We start from the raw sequence: 24,348 nt of genomic DNA, 5'->3' as shown, positions 1-24,348 counted from the left end.
CTGTGAACATAAGTTATCTTTGTGATCACGTAACTTATCTCTTGACAGGATGATTATAATGTTCTTGTTTTGTGATGGTTGCTCCTGGACCATACATGACTAGGAGCCAGTAAATAGCACTTGTACCTTGGTCTTTGGACTGACACTGTAGACATTTGCAGCTCTGCAAAGCAAATGAGCCTTCTATTTATTTTTCTGAATTTTGTGTCAGTTCATTTCTCTTACTGCGCCAGGATGCATACGTCGTGTTTTTCTATTGTTGTAAGGCAAACTGGTAAGTTGGGTGCACAAATGAAGTTATTTGTCGTCTGAGTGAAAAGAAACAAAAACTGGAGCAACTGAAGTGCAATGTTTCAGGAAAGTCCTGTTGGAGAATGGGGCAGGAAGTTATCCCAGACATTTTATCCTTGCGAAGTATGAACCTGGGTCCTTTACATTTTATTGGCAGTCGGTCAGGGAGGTGTTGTTGAAAAGGAAATAGAACAACCCCAGAGTTACATGCACAGGTAAGCTTCTTAGGGTCTGCAAGTGTCAGCTGACTGGGAAGGGGTGAGATGCCTTACTGCTGCTTTATCTCTTAGGGGTGTTATTATTTCATATGTTAAGCAGAGAATCCTCACATTGAAGTTTCTGGGGACGTGGTTTCATTGCATATGTGGTTTGCACATTTTTTCACCTGGCTTGTTTGAAAGAGAATTTTATTGTGAAAACACAAGCATCAAAAAGTCCTGTCTCTTGGCCAATATGTGCAGCTTACTGAGAAGACACTGAGATTTTTATAGTATATTAAGCAAGTCTGAGTGTCTTATGAATACGTATTGTATTACCGACAAAGTAGTGCAGAGTCACCTTGAATTCTAAGCAGCTGACATTTTCTGTGATTGCATTGAAAGGAAGCTTATAAGCATTATCTAAACATTTTGCATAAATAATAGCCTTCTTACAGTGCTCACAATCGATGGTTAAATGTGAGCAAGGAAATAGCATCATTCATGCTGTACTCTTTTATATGTTCATTAAGGTTTTTGGTTGTTTTTTTTTAATTAAAACCTAGGTTACAAGTCTTTCTGCTTCTACTTATTTCGTAAATAGGAAATGGCTGTAGCAAAGTTATGACCTAGCTTGTTCAAAGGCACGATCTGTGTAAAGAAATGATTCATTCATTTATTCACCGTGTCTTTTTTAAACTACTACACGGCTGTGGGAATGAAAGTGAGTAAGAGCTCCCAGAAGGAGGTTGCATTTTTCGTGGTCAGGTAGGGGCAAGAAGAAATGCCCGGGAAGAACTAATACAAAGCAGAATGGGGTGGGTTGTCCTTACTGGGGTAAATTCTGACACTGAAGGAATTCAGAATGACGCTGAGTGGGATGGTGAGGAAAGACTCTGAGGAGGAGGGATCATCTGAGTTCAGCTCTGAAGGCTGGTTAGCATTTCTGTGGGAAGAGATGGATGGAGCCCGGGGAGGACCGAGGAAGTGGCTGGGACGCAGCAAGCGAGCGCCTGGGATCTAACCCACAAAGCCACTCTGGCTGCAGCAAGGTGCTGGTGGGCATCTGACTTGTACATGGGGTGGGAAGAAGATTACCAAGAGCTTAGGTCTGGAGATGAATTTGGAGGAGTCTTTGGCATAAAAGTGGTCTTTGGAATTGGGCTTTGGGTTGTGGCTGCCCTGGCAGAAAGTGTGCTAGGCCAGCGGTGGTGGTGGTGGTGTGTGGGGGGGATGCCTGTATGTCAGGACTGACATCAGCGGGCATGGAGTACGTGGAGGGGAGGGTAGAGGCCGGGAGAGGAGCCAGAGCATAGGTGCAGGTGCAGCTTGGTCCTCGGAGAGTGAGGGGCAGGGAAGGTGGTGCCAGGCTGGGAGAGCGGCTGGGTGGGGAGCCGGGTCTTCTCCCTGGAAGCTCAGCGCCGAACTGCAGCTCAATGAAATCATGTTGAAACCTTTATTCCTTTAAGACCTTAAAAAAAAGAAAGAAAGAAAGAAAGAAAGAAAAGAAAGAAGAAAATAAACCTGGGCTAATTTTAGCTAAATCTAATATGTGTGTGTATGAAAATGAATGCTGCTTTTGAAATTCGGCGCATGCAGTATCTCTTTTCATTTCAATAAATGATCCCTCTATTTTCATCTAAACAGTTTTATTAAGATTTTCACTGAAGCCCTGTACATATTAACAACAATTCCAGCATTTCGTTTGATCTTTTCCACCGTCGATTTATTCATCTTGTGTGATAGGCGTAAATCACGTTGTGCCATCTACTTGACTCCGGAGCAGTTGTTCATTTGTGGCAATTCATTTACTGTACTTTGATAAAGCACATTAATATGGGCATGTTTGGTAATTCTAAAGGCTTTCCTGGAGGCTTAATGTGGACTCTTAAAAATGTGACACACTTACACCACACACACACACACACACACACACACACGACACAGCTTTCTGAGCGTTTTGGCTTTCTGTTTATACTTTATAGAAAATAAAGAAATACAGAATTAGTGAGCCTTGACTCTGGGAGGAAAAGATTCTAAGACTCCATGGCTCAAAGTGAAAGGGAAGGCTGGGAATGATCTGGTTACATGTCTGTTGGTGGGCAGTCTGTTTTAATATAATTAGAGAAAGTCTGCGGATTATTTAAGTTTTTTTTTTTTTTTTTTTTTTGGACCCGAGTTATTCAGCTGGGTTGCCTTTATTCTCCAGACTAGCTCAGAACAAGGCAGTAACTTCCATGCCTACTGTAAGAGACAAGGTTAGGACAGGAGCCAGAGGGATGGAGAAAACACAGCCAGGGGCAGATCCTTCTGTCGGCACATGTTTACTGAGCATCTCCCGTGTGAGAGGCATTATGCCAGCTAGGCCCTCAAGGATTTGTGGAGATGGTCAGTCGTTCACACTTACGTGCATTAACTCATTTAATCCTTCCTGCAGTCCTTGGAGGTAGGCACTGTTCTTATCCATCCTGCACAGAGAGGAGAAGCAACCTGCCCCAGGTTGATCAGCTGCTAAATGGGAAAGTCATGCTTGGATCCCACCCTGTACTCTTCACCGGGGCCATGCCTTATCTGTCAAGCCCTGAGCCCTGCCTGTAAGAAGCCTACAGTTGAGTCGAGAAGGCAGGGCCTGCCCAGGAGTCATTAGTTACAGAATCACAGTAGAGATGCGACATCCTCTGGCAGGTCCAGAGCAGGGAGGGGTTCGTGGGCGCTGAGCGTTCCATTTGGGAGCTTGCTCCGTCTGCTCAGTCTCATGCAGGCTGTCCTCGAGGGGTTACCATCCTTCCTCTCCTTCTTCCTCCTGCCTCCCTGAGAGTCCTACACACTTTCAATAATTATTAATTGAAGAAAGTGATGACAGTGGCACTCTGCTTATCTGTGTTTCCAAGGATTGGCTTAAGTTGGGCTCCAGCTTGATGAGGTTCGGCTTCAAAAGTCCCAATGAGATGATGAACTTTTGACTCCCCCAAGAGCTCCTCCGGGTCATTGCTCAGCTTGCAAGATTTGGCAGATACAAACTATTCATCGCCCTGGTTTGTTAGGTGGTGGGCTGGCACTGGATGCCCACTCCAGGAACAAAACATGCCGCGAAAGAAGGACGGGCTTTGGACGCGATGGCCATGGGGAAGCCAGGGTCGCCTGTACCCTCCTGTCCCTCCCCCGTCTCTCATTTTCTCTCCTCCTCTGGATCCCTGGATGAATCTTTAACCTCCTGGCGTCAGACAGATAGAGAAAGGATAAAGATCGCTTTTCCCTTAGCCTGCTTTGGGGGCGACCAGTCTGTCTTCCTTAGGTTGAATGAAAATCACAGGATTTAAGAAGAAAAAAAAAAAGTGCCTTGAGAGGCAACGTCTCTCGCTTCATAGACGCACAGAACACATGAGGACTTGGGATTTACTATCTGTGCACTAGCCTGGCAGCCCCAGCCTACATCCCAGCTGTAATCATATGTGATGCATTTTTATTTACAGATTAGGAGGCTCTGCCTCTGACATATGACTAACCGGGAAGCTCCTCCCTACAGCAGTTTGTATGTCATCTGCTTCAGAGAACTAATTGCTTGGCAATTCCCCTTTGGTAATTCCCTCTTTATTTTCTGATGAGTTACTTAACAGTGATGGGCTCGTAGAGCAGAGCGTGGAGTTTAATGTGTGCTCCAGAAACTCCACTGTAGGCCTGGGGGATATGTTTTTCGAATTCTGTTTAGCTTTACTGAAGGAACACTGAAACCATTATATGGCCTGTTAATATTTCACTCAATACGAGGTTAAACACTGAGCGGTGTGCAATTTTCCCAAAGAAATCCGAACCAGGCCTCTTTTTAAAATGTGCCCCTGTGCATTTGAAAATTATTAAAAAGGAATTTAATATTTATAGAATGCTTAATGCTCTTTTAAAAATATGATTTAAAATAGAGTAGCTTTCCAGTGCGAGGCAGGGTGAATGTGGTGGTGGGGAGAACTCGCAGGTGACCGTGAGTTTGGGAACCGACTTTGTGTTTCCTGACCTGCTGCAAGTTGACTTGGGATACTCATTCTACCCTGCTGGGCCTCAGTTTCCCCATCTACAGTGAACAAGATGGTGAAGGATCTGATGGCTTGGGCCTCTTTGCTAACACTGTGCAGTTCCATGAACAGATTTTCTTGTGATTTTTCTTCTTGGCTCCCCTAAGACCTTTGGTCTGTCAAACATCATTTGCTGTTGTTTGACTTTGTTAGGTTTTGCATTTAATTAGAATTTACATTTTTAGCTATTACCATGTCATTATTTATAGAGTATGCCACAAGCGATGCCTACAATCATTTATCACCCTATCTATATTAGTTTCCTAGCATAATACTTTTTCTGTGCCTTTTTACCATTCTTGCTACCATGCCCCAAACAACTCCCATTTCTGGAGTGGATTTGTTATAACTGGGAAGAATCTTTCAGCTAATTGTGGAATTGGTTTTTGCAAGGAACACTGCAAAAGCTCTGCCCTTCTGCAGTAGCATCAAGGGTCAAATTCTGCTTTTAATTTGCAAGTAGAAATCCTTTGGATGTCATTTGATTTTACTTTCACATCCAGGATGGACTCTTGAGGTAATTCCTTTTCTGTTCTGCCTCAACTTTTCCCATCAATGTGTGAAACATTACCTTACCTTATGGGTTAATTTATAAGCAGTTCATGTGATGTCTCTTGATTGATTATAGTTTGGCTAATTTCTTTAGGCAGCTTGTGCAAACAGAAGAGGTGACAAATAAGAAAGTTCTATTGTTTTATTTGTTTTGTAGGCAGAGGGGAAGGGAAGAAGCAGTTCTCATGGCGGTTGCAAGTGAGGGCTTTGAAGATGGGGAGGTTGAGATTTGAATTCTCGCTCTGGCCCCTTAGGTGTGTGACCTAGGCCATATTTCTTGAATCTGTGAACCTCAGTGTCGTCATCTGTAAAATGGGCATGATGCTAACCTCTATCTTACAGAATTTTTGGAAGGATCAAATGAGCATTTACCACATATATTGCTTATGGTATGATCTCAAGACATAATTTTAAAAAGAAGGAAAAGACATAGAATTTAAGAACTGGGGGCAGCCCGGGTGGCTCAGTGGTTTAGCGCCACCTTCGGCCCAGGGCCTGATCCTGGAGACCTGGGATTGAGTCCCACGTCGGGCTCCCTTCATGGAGCCTGCTTCTCCCTCTGCCTGTGTCTCTGCCTCTCTCTCTCTCCCTGTCTCTCATGAATAAATAAATAAAATCTTGAAAAAAAAAAAAAAAAAGAACTGGGGGAAAAAATGAAAGCAAAGAGCTGCATGTTTGCAGGTACTTGGGAGCCCCTTCCGGTCAGGGTTTGAATCTCAGGTGGGCCTTTGTACCTTGGGAAGGCCCAAGCACCCTTCACTGATCCAGGCAGGAAGGGTTGATCTGCTACGCAGAAGAGGCTGTTTGCCACTGTGTTATTGATAGAAATACTACATTTTAAACATCTGTTGCCTATACATCACAACGGTAAACGAAAACCAATAAAAGCAAAAGTTCCCTTTAATCCCATCATCCCAGTCCATAAATCATGTTTACCTCTATGAGTTGTCCTCTAGTTCTTGGTAATTTAACACATAACTTTTTTCAGTTTTGCTTTTTTCCATTTAGCATAAAAATTATCATTTGTAACCTAGACTTTACAACTATCATTTGCAAGGATTAGGTATTCTATCAAGTTGTTTTATCTTAATTTAAGTTTTGTGTTAATATCTGGACATTTTCATTGTTTCTAGTTATTTACTGTTATTTTTAAATTTTTATTGTTTAAAACATTTTTTTTACTTTTTTTTTTTTAAGATTTATTGGAGGGAGGGAGAGAGAGAGAGAGAGAGCAGTGTGAGGGGCAGAGGGAGAGGAAGAGAATCTCAGGCGGACTCACCACTGAGTGCAGAGGTGAATGCTGTTCTCCATCCCATGACCCTGAGATCATGACCTGAGCCAAAATCAAGAGTTGGGTGCTTAGCCGACTGAGCTACCCAGGTACCCCTACTTATTTACTGTTATAAAGCAGTAGTGAATATCTTTGTACACTTAAGTATTTACTTAGGATACAGTCACAGTAGAAGGCCTAGGTAAACTACCATGGTGGGGGGAGCAACTCTAAATTGTTTTCTAAAAGTTTTGTACCATGGGACACCTGGGTGGCTCAGTGGTTGAGCATCTGCCTTCAGCTCAGGTCGTGATCCTGGGGTCCTGGGATCGAGTCCCACATCAGGCTCCCCATAGGGAGCCTGCTTCTCCCTCTTGCCTATTTCTCTGCCTCTCTCTATGCCTCATGAATAAATAAATAAAAACTTTATTTTTTTTAAATTTTTATTTATTTATGATAGTCACACAGAGAGAGAGAGAGAGAGGCAGAGACATAGGCAGAGGGAGAAGCAGGCTCCATGTACCGGGAGCCCGAAGTGGGATTCGATCCTGGGTCTCCAGGATCACGCCCTAGGCCAAAGGCAGGCGCTAAACCGCTGCGCCACCCAGGGATCCCAAATAAAAACTTTAAAAGAAAAAATAAAAGGCTTGTATCTATTTTGATTATTACTAGTGCTATATGAATGAATGTGCCTTGCTCCAACCTGATTGACTGTGGGACTTGTTCCTTTTTGGATACTTTAATTAATTAATTAATTAATTAATTAATTAATTTTAAAGACTTTTTTTATTCATGAGAGACACACAGAGAGAGACAGAGAGAGAGAGAGAGAGAGAGCCAATCTGGGCCAGTTTCCTAGTCTCCTCTCCCCACATTTGGGGTTCTCCACCCTCTCCTGCTGACCCGTGTTCCTGTTAGGGGGCCCTGCCATGGGACCCGCAGCCTCCTTTCCTCGGGCCTGAGCAGTCGGTCAGGAGTTTCAGGCCTGGCGAAATTGAGCTGTTCTCAGAGATCCTAGCTTGCGGTCTTCACACCTTTTGCTCATTTAGCCTACAGGCCACCATGCTGAGGAGGGGCCTCCTTGGGTCTGGTTTTCATTTACAGTAGACCAGAGAGGCTCACTGCTACCCTGCTTCTTTCCTGTTTCCACTCTTCCCTGGAGAGAGCCCTTGGAGCAGATGGTGGTGAGCACTTGTCTAGGTGGTGAGCACTTGTCTAGGTGTTGAGCTTTGGGGACATCTGGTCTCAAAGTCTGAACTTGGGCCAGTGGCTCAGCAGGGCGGGGTGGATGGGGATGTGATATATTCCCTAAATGGCCTCCCTGGATGTCCTCTTGTGCTGGTCCAACCCGTTTTCCTCTCTGAAGCCCAAATGCACGTTTCTTCCGACTCGAGATCTGTTTGCATCTGTTTTCCTTCACTCCTGCCCTGGTTTTTCATGGTACTGGGGATGAAGTCCAGAATCTGTAACCTGACACAGCAGGCCGGGGGACCTTGCTTATCTCTCTGGCCCTCTCCCTCATCTGCTGCCCCTTACTCGCTTCACTTCACCCACAGAAGCATTTCCTCCTTAGAAGTAACTCGTGTCCCAGCTTTGAATCTTGCTGCTGTCTTCCTTGACACCTACCTACTTATTCCTATCTTTCTGGCTGACTTTGCCTCATTCTTAAAATCTCAACGGAGTCTTTTCCCCAGGGAGCCCCAGAACGAGGTTATATGCTGCCTGTTGGGCTCCCAGCACCCTCTACTCTCCCCCTTTCATAACACTTTGTCATCCTTCTCCTTAGCTCAGTGACATCCCCCATTCTTGGCATTTGGCATCTAGTAGGCCTGCAGTGAACACAATCATTTCCCCTATAATGTGACTTTTTCCGGATACAAATTGGATGTGATTCCATCTATTTAGATAGATCATGATTTACGTCATTGTGGTCTGGAACCAGAATGGGGCCTCGTGGACCACAGTGGTGGAAGAAGTTTGTTTGAGTGGCTTTGTGTGTCGAAACAAGGGGTGATAAAGGTGATAAAAATGTGTAAGAAGGCTGTGCTAAGGAGACAGAGAGAATGAAGAAAGGCCCAAAGATGACTTTTCCAGAGCAAAGACGGTGTGGAATAGAATGCTGGATTCGCTCAGGGATATTTAAATTTCATAGTACTACACTTATAACCCACAGAACACTATTATTATAGAAATTCAATGCAGGAAAAGATTGCTTTGTTTTTTAACGTCTAAAACTGTCTTTCTTGATATTGAAAAAATTCCTACTGAGTTTCGATTACATAAGATTCTTTTATTTTTTATTTATTTTTTATTTATTTGGAGGGGGAAAGGAGAGAGGCAGACAGAGAGGCTGAGACACAGGCAGAGGGAGAAGCAAGCTCCATGCAGGGAGCCCAACGTGGGACTCGATCCGGGGTCCCCAGGATCACACCCCGGGCTGCAGGTGGTGCTAAACCCCTGTGCCACCAGGGCTGCCCCGATTACATAAGATTCTTATGTAGGAACACAGCTAGCATGTTGAATGAATGAATGAATGAACGAACAAATTTGGAGTTGCCTCCCTAACCCCTATTCTCCAGCTTTTAAGCACCCTTGGGACCCCAGTCTCCAACTCGGGTGAAAGTTCCTGGTGAAGTAATTACCCCAAGGAGATCATTTTATCTGGAAGAGAGTAGTTCCAGAGTCCTAAGCAAGGTTGGTCCAATTGAGGTAAAGCCCCACAAGGATTGGGGAACTATGCACCCTCCTCTGTGTAACCTACCCATGATGGGGTGGAAGGACAGTCCACCCATGATATCTCTGTGCCTCTTGGAGTTGGCTGGCCAGGTGGCCATCCACCTCCTCTCTCTTGCATCCTTGGACATTGGAACGTAGGCCATTGTGAAGTGTGACCTCAAGCTGCAGCTCTTTTGGGGGGGAGGGGAGAAGAGACAGCTTTTATATAAGGAGCTGGGAAAAGATTGTTTCCCTCTGCTGCTTCTGGTGCCCTGATCTGACACTTTTCATAAGATTAGCAGTTTTGTTTTGTTTTGTTTTGTTTTCTTTCATAAGAGGTCATAGGACCATAAGACAAGTTTATTATTTTATTGACAAGAGAAAAGATGCTCTGGTTATTTATTCAGAAAAATCTTCTTCCATAAAACCTGGCTTTCTTTTGAGTTTGAAGGAAATATGGTGATGGCATCTAAGCCCAAATATTGCGGTTTTATTTTGGCTTTCCTGTTCTAATGAAGCCTCTGTAACCTTATGTACCTCTGTCTACTTTTCAGGAGGAACAGGTTGTGATTTTTTTTTTTTGTTTCCCATCTTGGTGTTCTCCAGATGAACAGTACTATTTAAGAAATCTGTGTAGGGACACCTGGGTGGCTCAGTGGTTGAGCGTCTGTGGTTGATCACAGGTCGCGATCCCCGGGGTCCTGGGATCGAGTCTCACACTGGGTTCTCTGCAGGGAGCCTGCTTCTCCCTCTGCCTCTCTCTATGCATCTCTCATGAATACATAAATAACATCTTAAAAAAAAAAAAAAGAAACTCTGTGTAAATCGATAAAAAGGAAGGGAGACTTTTTTTTTTCCTCTCCCTGCAAGCTTTAGATCCAGTTTCGTCATCCAGAGATCAGAATAGGCCAACGGGAGGAAGAAGCAATGTTAAAATAAGGGAGTCTTTTAGAATGCGACTTTGAAACGTGGGTCTTACCAGCAGTAGAGGAAGCTTCTCCAAACAGAACCCTCCAGTTCATTTCATCTTCAGGTCCTGGAGAGAGGGCTGTTAATCTATGGAAATGAACAAACACTAGCTGTTTGCTATTCTGCTATGCAGAGAACATTTGGTGGACTGACTAATCTCAGGGTTTCTGTTTCTAAATAGTGCACTTTTTACTCTTTGCCCTGAAGTCTCAGGAAATGATTTCCTTAAAAAAATTTTTTTATGAACTTTTCCATTTTAAATGTGCAGGGTCTTCAAAGACTTCACTGGGCTGATAAGTCCTATTTTTTTGTTTGTTTGTTTGTTTGTTTCTCTTGTAGGACTGGTCAAAATTATCCTTTTCTTTTCTTTCTTTCTTTTTTTAAAGATTTTATTTATTTATTCCTGAGAGACACACAGAGAGAGGCAGAGACATAGGCAGAAGGAGAAACAGGCTCCCTGTAGGGAGCCTGATGGGAGACTCGATCCCAGAACCCCGGGATCACGACTTGAGCCAAAGGCAGACTCTAATCCACTGAGCCACTCAGGTGTCCCAAAACTATCCTTTTTTTTCTGGGGATGTTTTGCAGCCTCATCCTTTGACTTAGTAAATACAGCCTTAAAAAGCACACTTAGACCATGTGCAGTGGCTAGTGGGTCATGGGTCTGCTGCAGCTGATAATAGTGTATCACAGAATTTGGGGTGCTTCGGATAAATTGTTTCCCTGGATAATCATAATGACTTCTTGTCTGGAGAGTATCTTCCTCACGTTCCTGGGGAGGAAGCAGAACGTAAGAGGTTGACCAATGTTCTGGGTTCCAGTGGCCAGAGCCTACATGGTCTGTGCTGTGACTTTGGCTTTCTGACTTGGAGTTCGGCTCTCTTTGCTGTCACCCCAGGAATTAGGCAGTTGTGTCTTTTAATCTGTAGACTGAAAAGACATAACTTGGCTTAGCTGATATGGTTCGATGGAGCAGTCTTGAGCTAGAGCCGGGAAGGTGCGAGAGTACAGCCTCTTGGATATACACGCAAGCCTCGTTACCCTAAAATATTTCATCATAAATTTAGCGAGATGTGTGCATAGTGCCTACGAAGCTTAATGGATGCTGTTTTTCCTTTTGCAGTCCCTGTACCTTTAAAGTTGAGCTTTTAGAGCTGGATTTCCCTTAATGCATCGGTGTCAGCAAGGCTAGAAACATCAGGAAATCAAACTTCTCTCATATGTGGAAGCTTGAAATCTGATGCCATCTTCTCAGAGAATGGACGGGAAGGCATTATGATCGGGTCATTTCCAGACTGCAGGTGCCTGCTGTCTCTCTGCTGGACATCACAGAGAGGGTTGAGGAAGCTCATGTAGCCGTGTATGAATTGGATTTATGCTTCCTGGGCTGGACAAAACCAGCACAGGGTGTTGAGTTACTTCCATGACAAGTATCTACTGCCCCATGACAACTAGAGGTTAATCAGTAAAAATCATCCTTCCATCTCTTGATGTCAGGAGCGTATATAATCACTGTGATGAAGCCTTTTCTTTCTTTGCAGAAGTAATTTGGTGGCTGACGACCATGCTGTTGGCTTCAGAAATACCTGGAATCTGATTCACTTGGAGACTTTACTGAAGCTAGATTTTATATGCAGAATCCTCATTAGAAATTCTTCAGTCATGACAAAGGGCATCTCTCTTTTAGGCGTTTCCCCCACTCAATCTCTTTACAGCTTTTTCCTAGGAGTCAAGACCATATAGCCTGGCGGGGGAGTTTTGCTTGGTGATGGAGTAGCTAAGAATGTTTCTCTCTAACAGGTCACAGAGAGTGCTGGTGGACATCTCTCCTTGCCTTAAGATCTTCGTTGGAAGTCCACGGGACTTGGTGTCTTTGCCGTTCAAAGTAGCTATGAGCTCGCCAGGAGGCATAATGCGTCACCATTTTATTCTGGGCCACCCTAAAGGATGACACCCAGCTCCAGAGACCTCCTCTCGGACATCATCCCTGAGAACCAGTGTTTTAGCTCTTCCATTGTCTGAAATCTGTTTCCGACTGGTTTTGAGCTGGCTCAGGCTTAGTCATTAAATGCCTAGGACAATGTTGAATGCTTTTCCTGATCACCTTGCAGCCACACACCTTTTGTCGCTCTCGTTGAGTCTTGACACAGATAATGCTCAGAAACAGGCACCAATCCATTCTTTCCATCTTGGCGTTTCCCCACAGGCACAGTCCTGGGATGACCTGGAATTGAGGCAGCGGAGGATAAATTCATCTTTCACCGACGTGTTCGTGCTAGCTCTAGTCTGTCTCTCTAGCTTTTAAATACTCGAGTGATTGGTTTTGTGTAGAAATGTGTGGATTGTTGGATTGGGAGAATTTTCTCCCTGGATTTCTAGTGTTTACAGAAGCAGATAGAAAGAAAGGTTCTATCATGGGTTTAAATAGCAGGGCCTGTTTTAATGAGTTAGAGGCACTTAAAGATGGTACAGAATAAAAATGTAAGTTTAAAAATTTTTTTTAAATTGTAACACAACCCAAAGGTGTATATTAATGTTTTGCCAGGAAAGGGTCAAAACTGAAAATTTGCAACAAAGACAAACGAGAATAGAACCAGTGCACACAGAAGCTGACAAGTATATGCCCCTTGTTGGGAGTTCAGCCTGTGGAATGTTCTGTAGGACAAAAGGAATGGAAGAGATAGTTCAGTAACATTTTGTTCTCTGTCAAAAACCTTCTGAAATATGAATCTGCTGTGTATTGGAGAATGGATACAGCAATTGATTCAAGTTGAATAGCTTTCATTTAACTAGAATATCCCACAGAAAGCTGTTCTTGTTCTGACAACCATATTTTTGCTTTTCTTGACTTAAAGAAAATTGAATTCATGTTTACATATTTTATAGGATTGTTTTATGGACAAAGACACAGGTCAAATCCCATCTCAGCACAGTGGCTATTGTTACGGCAAACAGAAATATTTCTGAGTGAGATAAAACATTTCTAAGCCATGGCCTGTAATAATACTGGGTTGATATTATGAAACCATTTGCAACTATAAATAATTCAGTCATAGATGTACTCTTTTTAAAAAATTGTTTTTTGAAAAAAATTCTCGTTGCTTGCCAACACATATACCCATACATATACTTTGCATAGGAGAAGAAGAATATGAATACATATTAATAGAAGTTTATTTTGGACTTTCTAGAACAGATCACCTTTTTTTCTTCTCCTTGAGATGAATTATTTTTAATTATTGAAATGTCCCAATTCCTCACAACTGCGGATGTGTTCTTCTGAGGGTCTTTCTGTGTCATCCAACCCGGCTGAAAGCTAGTGGCCAGTGTTAATGGTTTAAGAAGCTGAATTAGGACCCCCATTCCTGCTAAGGATGCTCCTTTTTAAAAAAAAATTCCCTATTTCTACACCTTCTCAAAGAGAAATTAAGTGCTTGGTGTTTTGTTTTGTTTTTTCAATTCCCAGACCAGTCTGGCATTGATCCTGGACTCATTATAAATGTAATTTTTAGCAAAAACTATTAACTCCTGAAATATTTTGGCTCTCTGTGGCCTACAGTTCTGTAGAATCCGGTGTTTTCCCAAGTACATCAAAGACTTAAATATAGAATGTCTTACAGTTAGTTGTAGGGGTATTGATCAAAAGAAGGCTTCTCCAAGAATACAAGATTTTTAGGCTTGAACCCCGTTCTATCTTCACGGTTCTTAACTGGATGCTTTATATTTTGTTTCCTTTCTGTGTTTGTACTAATTTGCTATTTGGGTTCATCTTCTATTAGGAAACAGCTTTTTTTTTTTTAATGCATAGTTCTTAGAAATATAAAACCATTCCAACCTGCTCATTCTTACCTCGGCTTTCATTACTTTCTTCCTGCTAGACCACTGCTTCTCTTTCTCCTCCTCTTCTGGGATTTGATCTTGCTCAGCACTTCTAGTGTATGATTCTGAATTCTATGGTTGAAGTTTCCTGACCACCTCCTCCTTGCATCTGAGTTCATTTCCTGTGTTTAAAGCTTTGGCATTCCATTCACTGTCCTCGTAGTCAAAACTGAAACTTCCAGGGCTAATAAGATTAGTCCTTGCAACACTATTAATTTCTTCCTCTCTGTTTCTTATTCCATTGTTACTTCTCTAAGATGAAAATTTCTTTGTCATCAGGAACTTCATGTCGGTGTCATTTCCTTAAATGCCTCCTGAATTTTTCTGTTTTACTAACACACACTCTGCAGCCTCCAGCTACGGCACCCATGAACAGGTCTTTGACAAATTAATTGTCCCTACACACGGTTTACAATATTACACAAGCTGTTTAAAAATAATTAAGCTTCTCTCAGTGTTCTTTGCTGTGGGTCAGGAACTTGACTTGCTTTGCCATCCAACACAGAAGTTAATCACAAACGGGTCCTCTGAACCAAATAATTAAAAATAGAGCAAAGTTTCTGAACCAGGCAGTTGGCAGAAAAGTCTGTACTTCCATCTGTGCACAGTTAGGAAAATATTTCATGATGTTTAAATAGCATCAGCTTTGCTCTCTTGTGTGTGAGAGTGTATCTGTGTGACTGTGTGTAATTCATCACTCTGAAGATTTGTTTGTTAGGTCCTATACATATATACATAAATATGTGTGTATGTCACTGGCAAGAAGCAGGAAAGCACATCCAGGTGTTTTGTGCATTCATTTTTTTTTTTTAATTTGCTGGTTTCTGTGAAGGGGGAATGGTCTCATTTTCCTTTTTAAAGTTTTTCTCTTAGCACGTGACTCAGAAAATTGGAGAGCATTACATTTTGACTTTGAAATCTTTGTGCCTTTTGATTCTTGTCTTTTGATTTCTCTACTTACAAAGAATCTTTGCTAAGGAATTTTAGGAGCTATTCTTAGATATGTACAGTGCTGTACATGAATCTATTTCATTTTGGAATGTGCCAGATTAAGAGTTTCTGTTCTCTGGAAGGGGATTTATGCCTAGAGTATACATCAAACTCATAAACACTTTATGACATAGGTACAGACGTTTGAGTGACTGATTTTGAGAGTAATTTAACCCTTGAAGTTGGATTTTCCTTTGTTCTCACCACTAATCTGTATCTCATTAAACATGTTGAGTTTTGGCCAGTTCTACAGCTATGATATGCCTTAAAAAAATAGATTTTTTTGTGTGTGTGTTTAGAAAGTTTTAATTGCTGTGTAATGTAAAGACTGTTTCCCTCTGGTATTTTTCTATTGCAACTATCTCTTTTTATTCCTGGAAAACTCTTATTTTTAGGTTGATTTTTTTTTTTTCTCCCAGGAGAGCCACTTGTATTAAGTAAGAACTGATGCATAAAAAAATACACCAATGGGAGATAAGAAATTACTAAAAGTTAAGAAAAGGAAATGTCTTAATGTCATTCCTTTGGCTCGGAAACAGACATATTTCTCCAAGTCACCTATTTCTTTATGCTTCTAGAAACTTAGAGCCTTGGCATATTCTTAATACTGTGATAATAGAATTGACAGCTGTGGTTTGATCGTGCTCACATTAATTGAAATTAAGGAAGGAGGAATGTCTTCAGTAAAGTTGGTTAAGTTGTGGCCTGTGGCTTCAAACAAATTAATCTTTGATTTCCTTTTCAGTATTACTTGGAAGGGACAGCTTTTAAAGAGATCATAAATGGATCTTGCTAATTGTTATTCTTTGTCACTGTAAGATACTAGGTCTTAACTTACTTTGTGAATTCCAAATATACACAAAAGGTGAATGGTTGATGTTTTTAAACTTTAAAGTTAATGCTGGATTGGTCTTTTCTTTTCTGATTCGGCTAACACTGTTAATTCGATTCTTCCAAAACAGAGCCTGGATACTCAAGTTGCTCACACATGTCTTGTGGGACTGCTAAATTTGTTTCTGTCTTTCATTTGGGCATCTTCTAGACAAGTGTATGGAATTCAAATTTAAAAAAAAAACTTACATTTGATTGCTGCTATCAATGAATTATAAATAAATAAGTAAGTAAATCATTCAGTGAACAAATATTTATTTACCAGATCATGATTGAAAACACATGAAAGAAACAGTGCACACCCTCTATGATGGTCATCGTGCAGAGAACCGATTCTTTTAAGGATAATAATAATGGCTCCCTGGCATATTGAGGATTTAGGATGTGTTAGTCACTGTGCTAATCACTTAATCCTCATAGCAAACCTGGATGGGTGGCTATTATCTCCAGTTTACAGATAAGGTAACTGGGTTAGTAGCTTGCCCAAGGTCATAGAACTAATAAGTGGTAGGACTGGGATTCAACTCACATCATTTAAACTGCAGACCTTATGCTCTTAACTGCTTTTTTTTTAATTCTTTACTCCCCCACCCCCCACCCCATGTCGTTGTGGGACTTACAAAATCATTTTTATAAATATTGAGCATATATGAAAGCAGAGGCACAATACCAAGGTAAATCATTAAAAAAGGTTTCAGTGAGGCTCAGGTGACTCTCTACCTGAGTTTGAAAACTACCATGAATTTGATGAGCTCCATACAGGCCTCTCCCCCGTCCTGTCACCTTCCCTCCCTCCTCAGAAAATATTCACTCTAGAAAAACGGTATTTTAAAATATTTCTAACAAAAGTGTGCAAGAACCCAACCCATGCCAGGTGATTATTTTGTCTTCCTTCCTTTCTCTTGTCTCTCTTCCCTGCCATGTCATTGCTCTCCCTTCTTCTTTCTTTTTTCTCTTGCCATTGTGGAGGATCAAGTGGAGTGGAGTTAGACCTGCAGGAAAGGTTAGGGAGTGTTCTCTGCTGGGATATCCAGACCTGGGTGTCATATTGGGGGTTCTTATTGACCGGATCATTTCTTTGGTGCACCCACGTGACACATCTCTTCCTAAGCAAGGTATGCTATGAGGGACTGACTATACCAAACACACCACCTCACCACCAGAAGGGATGATTGAATCTGACTCTCCTGGCAGATCTCTAAAATGCTTCTTGGGTTATAATTCACAAATATTAGCTTTAAAGACATGTGGTTCCTTGATGGTGTGACTCTTAAAATAGCAGGACGTTTTTGGTAACCAATGTGAGGGCACTTCATAACACAATCAAAAACTATTGAGTGGAACATGTTAAGATAATCTAACCTTGTTGTCCTTTAATGCTTTAATGCAATCTTTCAGCAAGTGGTACTACCTGGTACAGTATGTAAAAATCAGAATGGGTTCTGGCCTGGTGGGAATAATATAATTCTTTCATCGGTTGGAAAATAGAGTCTAACAATTAACTACCTTAAAAAAAAATAAGCAAGGAGGGGTTTCTTTGTTTGTTTGTAAATTGTACTCTGTTGCATGAAAATTTTTCCAGGGACTATGCAATTCTGTAGGAGGAGGTGGCAATTTAATGCAGTCTTAGCTATTAAGGATTTTAGAATTATGTTACTTTTAAGTTACTCTTGGGTAATCACAAAAATACGTAATGAATTTAAAAAGATTGAAAGAGAATCACATCTAGCCCAACATAAAAATACTTCTAAAGGCATGTGTGAATGTCTGGATATAATTATTTGCACATACACATTTATATATGTATGTATTGTATTAATATTTTTTCTAGGGCTGCCTGCATGTATAGGTATAAATGTAGTATGCGCCCTTTATAGAACTATTGTTAGGGGAGCCTTTTATGAGCCAACTATATGACTTGGAGCTTTATCCTATGTAGTGATATTTTCAGTGGTCATGCTTTTGGCTTGTAATAATAAGCACTTAGAGTAATGAGGTTGAAGTGTGAGTATGTGTCTAATCTGTCTCTTATCATTTTGCTTAGAGACAAATCTATGTTGAAAGATACGTATGTACCTATTAATAAGCTTCAGTATGAAGTAAAACAGCTACATGTGACACTTTGTTGCAGTTCTGTACATTGTCTCAAAAACATGCCTTAAAAATATGGAAACTAGAAAAATCTTGGCAAATGTAGCCTAAGAGTGTAGCTCATTTAAAAGCTGCATTTGAGTGTTCTAAGTACTGTTCTGTGACAGCTATTACTGTAGGAATTGGCACCAGCTAAGAAAATTTACAGTTTAATACTTTAGAGCAAATAATTGCTTAAGATGCTTTAAATAGCACAGGAAATGTGTAGAGTGTTTACTTGACATTTGTTATATTGAACACTAATACTGAAACAGATTCTTTGACCACAGAGAATGCCAGTGTAGGTGGGGTGGGGGTAGATGGGAGAGAGACAGGCAAAACCCAGCCAGCATGATTAGATAAAAATTAAATGGCAAATGAGCTTTTCATGATAGAGAGATACTGAGGGGGGAAAAAAAAGCTCATTTGTTCGATCAAGGAGCCTTCGAGTATGGTAGCAAAAAGCAAAATAAAACAACCCCCTGAGATTAGATTTCTCCTGATTTTAAGACACAGAATCATGCCCGAGGCTGCTTTCACTGGGTCCTAAAAGCAAGAGGAATGACCTTCTTTTTATAAAAAAAAAAAAAAAAAAAGAACACTCCCTTGTTATCTGTTTAATCTGCACATGCTTGTGAATGTTTTTTATGATAGCTTTGGCACCCTCATTTCTCAGCGCAGCTCAGTACTTGTGATGTTTTCTCCCTGAACGCATCTTGCACTCCAGAGCCCACTGCTCACCCTTCCCAGGTGCTCTGCTTATGCGGGTCTTATCTCAAAAAGGGGTCTCAGACAGTGTAGCGTGGCTCCTAAATGCACAATGTTTCTTTCCTGCACAGAATGCCTACCATGCATTGTGATTCAGCTGCATCTAATGGGAAAAAAATCGGGTATATTGTAGGCTCCTAAAACCTCTCCCATTCGTGTGTCTTTGAGTCAGTTATCCAGCGTTTTCAAGGGAATTTTAAATGTGTATGTAAAACACTAATTGGCATGTGTGATAGGTCCAGGAATGTGAGATTGTGCAATGTTCATGAAATTTGTAAAAGCTTCTTCCTTCTATCTTGTCAACATGAGCTGCTTTTAAACACTGAAGGGCATTTTGAAAATAGCAATCCAAAGTCAAAACTTCACCAGGCAGTATGGCCCAGCACCCAGAACGCTCAGCAGCAGAGAGGCTGTATTTATGGCTTTTCCACTGACTTGAGATTTGACCTTGAATACATCATGTTTAACTTCTCTATGCTTCAATTAGCTCCTGAAAGATATGTGTGGTTGTGCATAGCCAGGGGGGAGGCAGTCACTGATGTTCACAACAAAAGGAGAAAGTGGAGGAGATTTTTTTTTAGAAAAGAGAAGTGGGCATGAATGTAAGCCTCATGCAGGGTGCTGTTAATAAAAAGTCTTGGTACACACAGCTCCTGAGGAAGGTAGGGGGTTCCTTATAATTCTCTTCCTGTATTTTGTAGAATTAAAAAATAGGTAGACACATTATTTTACCCTTTCCCGGCAGAAGGCTTTGTGTTCATACCTCTTTTTCTGCAAGTGCCACCTGTAAAGGGGATTTTTATTTACCACGTTGTAATTCAGACAGTAATCAAGCAGTCACAGATTTCATTTACTCACCCAGATATTTGATTTTATTTGTTCAAAGAAATTCTCAGTCACTCTTCATTTTAAAAGTTCATTTCTTTTTAGTCTGTTACTCTCCTGAGATCATCTAAGTGGTTTTTCATCTGGGTAAGAAAGGAAGAAAAGTAGTCCACGAATGATGGAGTCCCTGTATGTGTCAAACGTGCTGCTAGAGGCCCTCGGTCCTTAGGTGTCCCATGTGATTTATATTCAAAGGGCCTGTTTTCCCTGCCTGGTCTTGGAAGGGCCCAGATCCAGAGGAGAAAATAAAATGTAACCATGGCGATTGATAATCCAAAGGAGGTGCTCTTTGGCCTAGTGGTACCCAGAGCATCACATGGTCACATGAGGCTGTGGGATCTCAGCAGAGAGTAGCAGAGAGGTGCCCTCCGCTCACAGGCGTCCCCAGCATCAGGTAGTGAGATTGCACAACAGTGCTAAACCACATCTCTCTGGCCAGGCCATTGTAGTTACTGCTTCATTTAAGTGATGTTGTTGTAAGGACTTAGGCCCTAGAAATTAAAGTGCTTAAAACTTGAAGGCAAAATTAGGAGCTTCCAACGTTCCTAGGAGCCTGACTCCGGAGTCTGAGATGGTGTTTTGGGGTGAGTAAATATAGGGCCCACAGCTCCCAGGGTAAAGGAGAAGACATTTCAGAGCAAGCTTATAGATTTAACACGGCCCCGTGACTCATTTTCTCTTTGCTTCTCTCTGTCCAGCCGTTTTTCATTTACTGCTAACCCCACAGGAAAGTTCCTTTTATGTTTTCCTTTGGCTGCTCTGCAAAAAAATATAAATACACACCTTGGAAGAATAAGGGTGAGAGAGAGGGAAGAGACAGAGGTCACAACTTTTAATCCTGGTTCTGCTGATAACAAACCCTGTGACCAGATACTTTGTACAGCGAGGGAGGATGTTTTTAAAATCCATTCTGAGTTGCCAGATGGCAGCCATCACTCTGTGGACGGGCTTGTCTCTCTGGGTGTCCCGGATGTGCACCATGTTTGGATTGTCAGAGGTGCCTGAGGAGCCGTCCATTTGGATCAGCTCTTCCTGACTTCTGGAAGTGGCCCAGGAGAGGTGACAGCAGCCTTCAGAGTCCTTAGCAATTAGTACTGAATTGTCAGAGGACCAGAAGGAACAGGAGCTGGGTGGTGGGGACTGGGATGCCAAGCTATTCTGAAGCTGCTCTCCAGACCTGTTGGGGGGGGCTTATGCCCTGTGGTCAGTGGTAGTTGGGTCTGCCAGAATTTTGCCATCTTCCTGTGGTTCGAATACAAGCCCTGCCGTTTACTAGCTTGGCCTGCTCACCTCCTCTGTGCCCCTGTTTTTTTTTTTCATCTGGGAAATGGATTGGAATCCAGGCAGGGATTACATAAATCCGTATATGCAGTGTATGGCACCTGGTGAATGCTGTCGATGCTTTACCGGCAATTATTAGATTATTGTTTTCCTTTGGAGTCTTCTAATTTGTTTGTGTAGCATTTCGGGCAAGATACTGAGGGTACAGGAGGTGGGCAAAGTAGGGCTGGTGGAAGGCGGCCTGGGGGTTGCAGAGAGTGTGGGCAAATCCTGGTGTCTCCCCAGGTCTCAGACTTTGCCTGTAAGTTAGTTTCTTTCTTTCTTTCTTTCCTTCTTTTCTTTCTTTCTTTCTTTCTTTCTTTCTTTCTTTCTTTCTTTCTTTCTTTCTTTCTTTCTTCTTTCTTTCTTCTTTTTTTCTTTCTTTCCTTTTTTCTTTTCTTTTCTTTCTTTCTTTCTTTCTTTCTTTCTTTCCTTCCTTCCTTCCTTCCTTCCTTCCTTCCTTCCTTCCTTCTTTCCTTTCCTTTCCTTTCCTTTCCTTTTCTCTTTTCTTTTTTTCTTTCCTTTTCTTTTTCTTTCTTTCTTTCTTTCTTTCTTTCTTTCTTTCTTTCTTTCTTTCTTTCTTCTTTCTTTCCTTTCTTTCTTTCTTTCTTTCTCTCTCTCTTTCTTTCTTTCTTTCTTTCTTTCTTTCTTTCTTTCTTTCTTCCTTCCTTCCTTCCTTCCTTCCTTCCTTCCTTCCTTCCTTCCTTCCTTTCTTTCTTTCTTTCTTTCTTTCTTTCTTTCTTTCTTCTTTCTTTCTTTCTTTTCTTCTTTCTTTCTTTTCTTCTTTCTTTCTTTAAGATTTTGTGTATTTGTTCATGAGAGACACAGAGAGAGAGGCAGAGACACAGGCAGAGGGAGAAGCAGGCTCCCTGCGGGGATCCCCAGGTGGGACTCGATCCCAGGACCCTGAGATCATGCCCTGAGCCCAAGGCACACACTCAGCCACTGAGCCACCTGGGCGTCCCACATATGTTTATTTCTGACCCCCAGGCTTGCTCGCATTATTCCCTGAGCCCTCTGCCTTCACCTAGCTGCATTCTGCTCCACCACAAATGTCTGGCATGAGCCTCCCCACCGCCCTCGGCTTTATCATGGCACTTACTGCTTTGCTTGGTTACTCAGATGTCTTGCTTCCCATGTGACTGGAGGCTCTTGGCACCTCTCAACATCCAGGGCGGTGAGGCAGAAAGAACAAGAAGCAGGGGCGGAGGGGGCATACTCTCTTCTCTCCAATATGCTCATCATGCCCCAGGTCTTTGGTCCCTGATCCTCAGAGCCCGCTCAGGTACCATCAGAGTCTACGCCTCTGGATTTCCCCCTTCATCATTTTAGAGTAGTAAATGGTGAATACGTGTCGAATAAATGAACGGGTGTACTTTCTCAGGCTGCTCCGTTAGGGCCAGAGTTATTTTTATACCCAGTAGCATCTCTGCTTGGTGAATGGAGGAAATGGTCTGTATGATGGCACTTTTCACTTTCATTGGACAGAGATTTTGTTAATCTTTTTATAGTCTGAATTTGTAACCATGTCTGAGTTTAATATAGGAATTTGTCTATGAAAACAGACTTTCTGTGCTCAGAAGTAGCACAGAGAATATCACAGACTAATAAATGTTAAGATACATAAGAATGGAAAAGAGTACCTAAGAAATCACTTTAAGAGTTTTTATTGGCATGTGTTATATTTTGTATATTGCACTACATATAATATATAATTGTACAATATAAATATTTAAGTTCTCATAGTCTATTCATTACTTCACTGATCATGTCAAAGTTTTCTTAAAAGTACTTAAAAGACTTAAAATTATATTTCTTTTTAAAAGTTCATAGTTTGGACTTGTTTTCTCATTCATGTTGGGTGACTCGTCTGAACCCAATGTACTGAGCTCACTATTTTTTGGTATGTTAGGGGAATTGATTTATGGGTTAGTCAGAATTTTCAGTGTCCTGTCTAGCTTTGGAATGATATGCACATCTTATTTCTCTCTTTTCCCTAACATCTACATCCAGATCTAAAATTGCTTACTCCTCCTTACCATATTTAAAGTGACTGTTTACTTTATGGTGTTACAGATGTCTGAAAATTTTAAACAATTGTGAAAGATTTTGACCTTCCTGATCTTAATTTATTAGGAAAGGATGGTGGGGGGGGGGGGGAAGGCGAGGAGAGAGAAACAGAGAGAGAGAGCTACACAGAGAGCAGAATTTGGCCACCTACTTATGTTTGTAACCATCTTTGTACATATTACAACATCAGAGCACTGGCTTAGTAATTGAGAAAAATTTGGGGGAATAAACCACTATTTTTTTTTCAAACTGTTACTACTTCCTGGAAGAAATAGCTTTTGAAATATTATTTGTTACACTAGTTCAGACCAAGGAGGGAGCATGTTCACTGTCTAATTAGGCTCCATATGGCTTGAACTCTTGGAAGATCCACCTGAAATAGGACCCTGTTAAGAAATTATTCTATGTCATACATAATCAGGTTCAGCAGGTCTTAGGAATTTGCATTTTGGAATGATAATTGGCATTTCCCTCAAAGACAAGTTTCACAAACTTAGTTGCTTTCTGATTCAGTGTAGCAGCAACACTAAAATATATATTAAAACCTTTTATTTTAAAAAAGGGTTCCATGTGATCAGCAGTTGAATAAACTATTTTTTTAATATTAGTGGGACCTCCTCCCCTGCCAACTTTTTAGGGTGCATAGAGTGTAAGAAATTTCTTCTAGTGTGTCATCTTAATCCAGTGATTGAGTTTTAGGTTATAACCAGAGGAAAAAATGTATGTGGCTCTTGTAGGGAGGAGCACTTGGAGGGCGGGAGGTCAGGAAGGTAGAGAATATCAGATATGTATTTTCCAGATATGTATCAATCATTTGCATTCGCTCCTTGGGTCCTCGGATCTAAACTGATAAAAAAGAAGGCCTGTGTTTATTGGGGCTGTTCTCTGAGAAATGCTTAGGCTTCATTTTGATGGGTTTTTTTCCTTTTCTTTTTCTTTTTTCCCCCCGGTTCTTTTAAAATGGTGCAGAAAAATGCTGGAATAAATGTAGGCAATTTGTATGAAGATGGTTCTCTCCCTTATCTGGGCATAAATATTGTTGGAAGAGAGAATGTGGGAGTAGGTACTGGCCAAATATGTACACTGAGTGCAAGTGATAATTGACCTCACTCACTGGAGAGAGGAAGAAAAATAGTTTAAAAGTATTTTTCACCGGATATTTCAACCAAGATGTTTTTCAGAATTCAGATTCTGATTTGAAAACTGGACTGAGCTGTGTTTTGTTTCATCTGAACAAATTTGCCATGAATTGAGGAGGGGAAGAGTGTTTCTTAAGCCTCTCTATCTTCAGGCAGTGAGTCATTTCCATGCTGTTAAGACATTCGTTAGCCTTTACTGCCTGCCGTGTGTAGTT

General features: G+C 41.4%; 1 protein-coding gene and 1 long non-coding RNA gene across 10 annotated transcripts in view; one reads left to right on the top strand and one right to left on the bottom strand.

Moving 5' to 3' along the window:
- ATXN1 (ataxin 1) overlaps positions 1 to 24,348 on the top strand; it is a 413,020-nt gene that overhangs the window by 9,805 nt on the left and 378,867 nt on the right. The gene's annotated exons all lie outside the window — the stretch shown is intronic.
- On the bottom strand, positions 10,360 to 14,377 carry LOC125754387 (uncharacterized). The gene is made up of 2 exons (XR_007408420.1): positions 13,911 to 14,377; positions 10,360 to 12,285 (listed from the first exon to the last, which is right to left on the bottom strand). It is a non-coding gene; the product is annotated as an uncharacterized LOC125754387 (long non-coding RNA).

Source organism: Canis lupus, chromosome 35, assembly GCF_003254725.2.
Source record: "Canis lupus dingo isolate Sandy chromosome 35, ASM325472v2, whole genome shotgun sequence".
NCBI lineage: Eukaryota > Metazoa > Chordata > Mammalia > Carnivora > Canidae > Canis > Canis lupus.
This window is presented reverse-complemented; position numbering and strand designations above follow the sequence as displayed.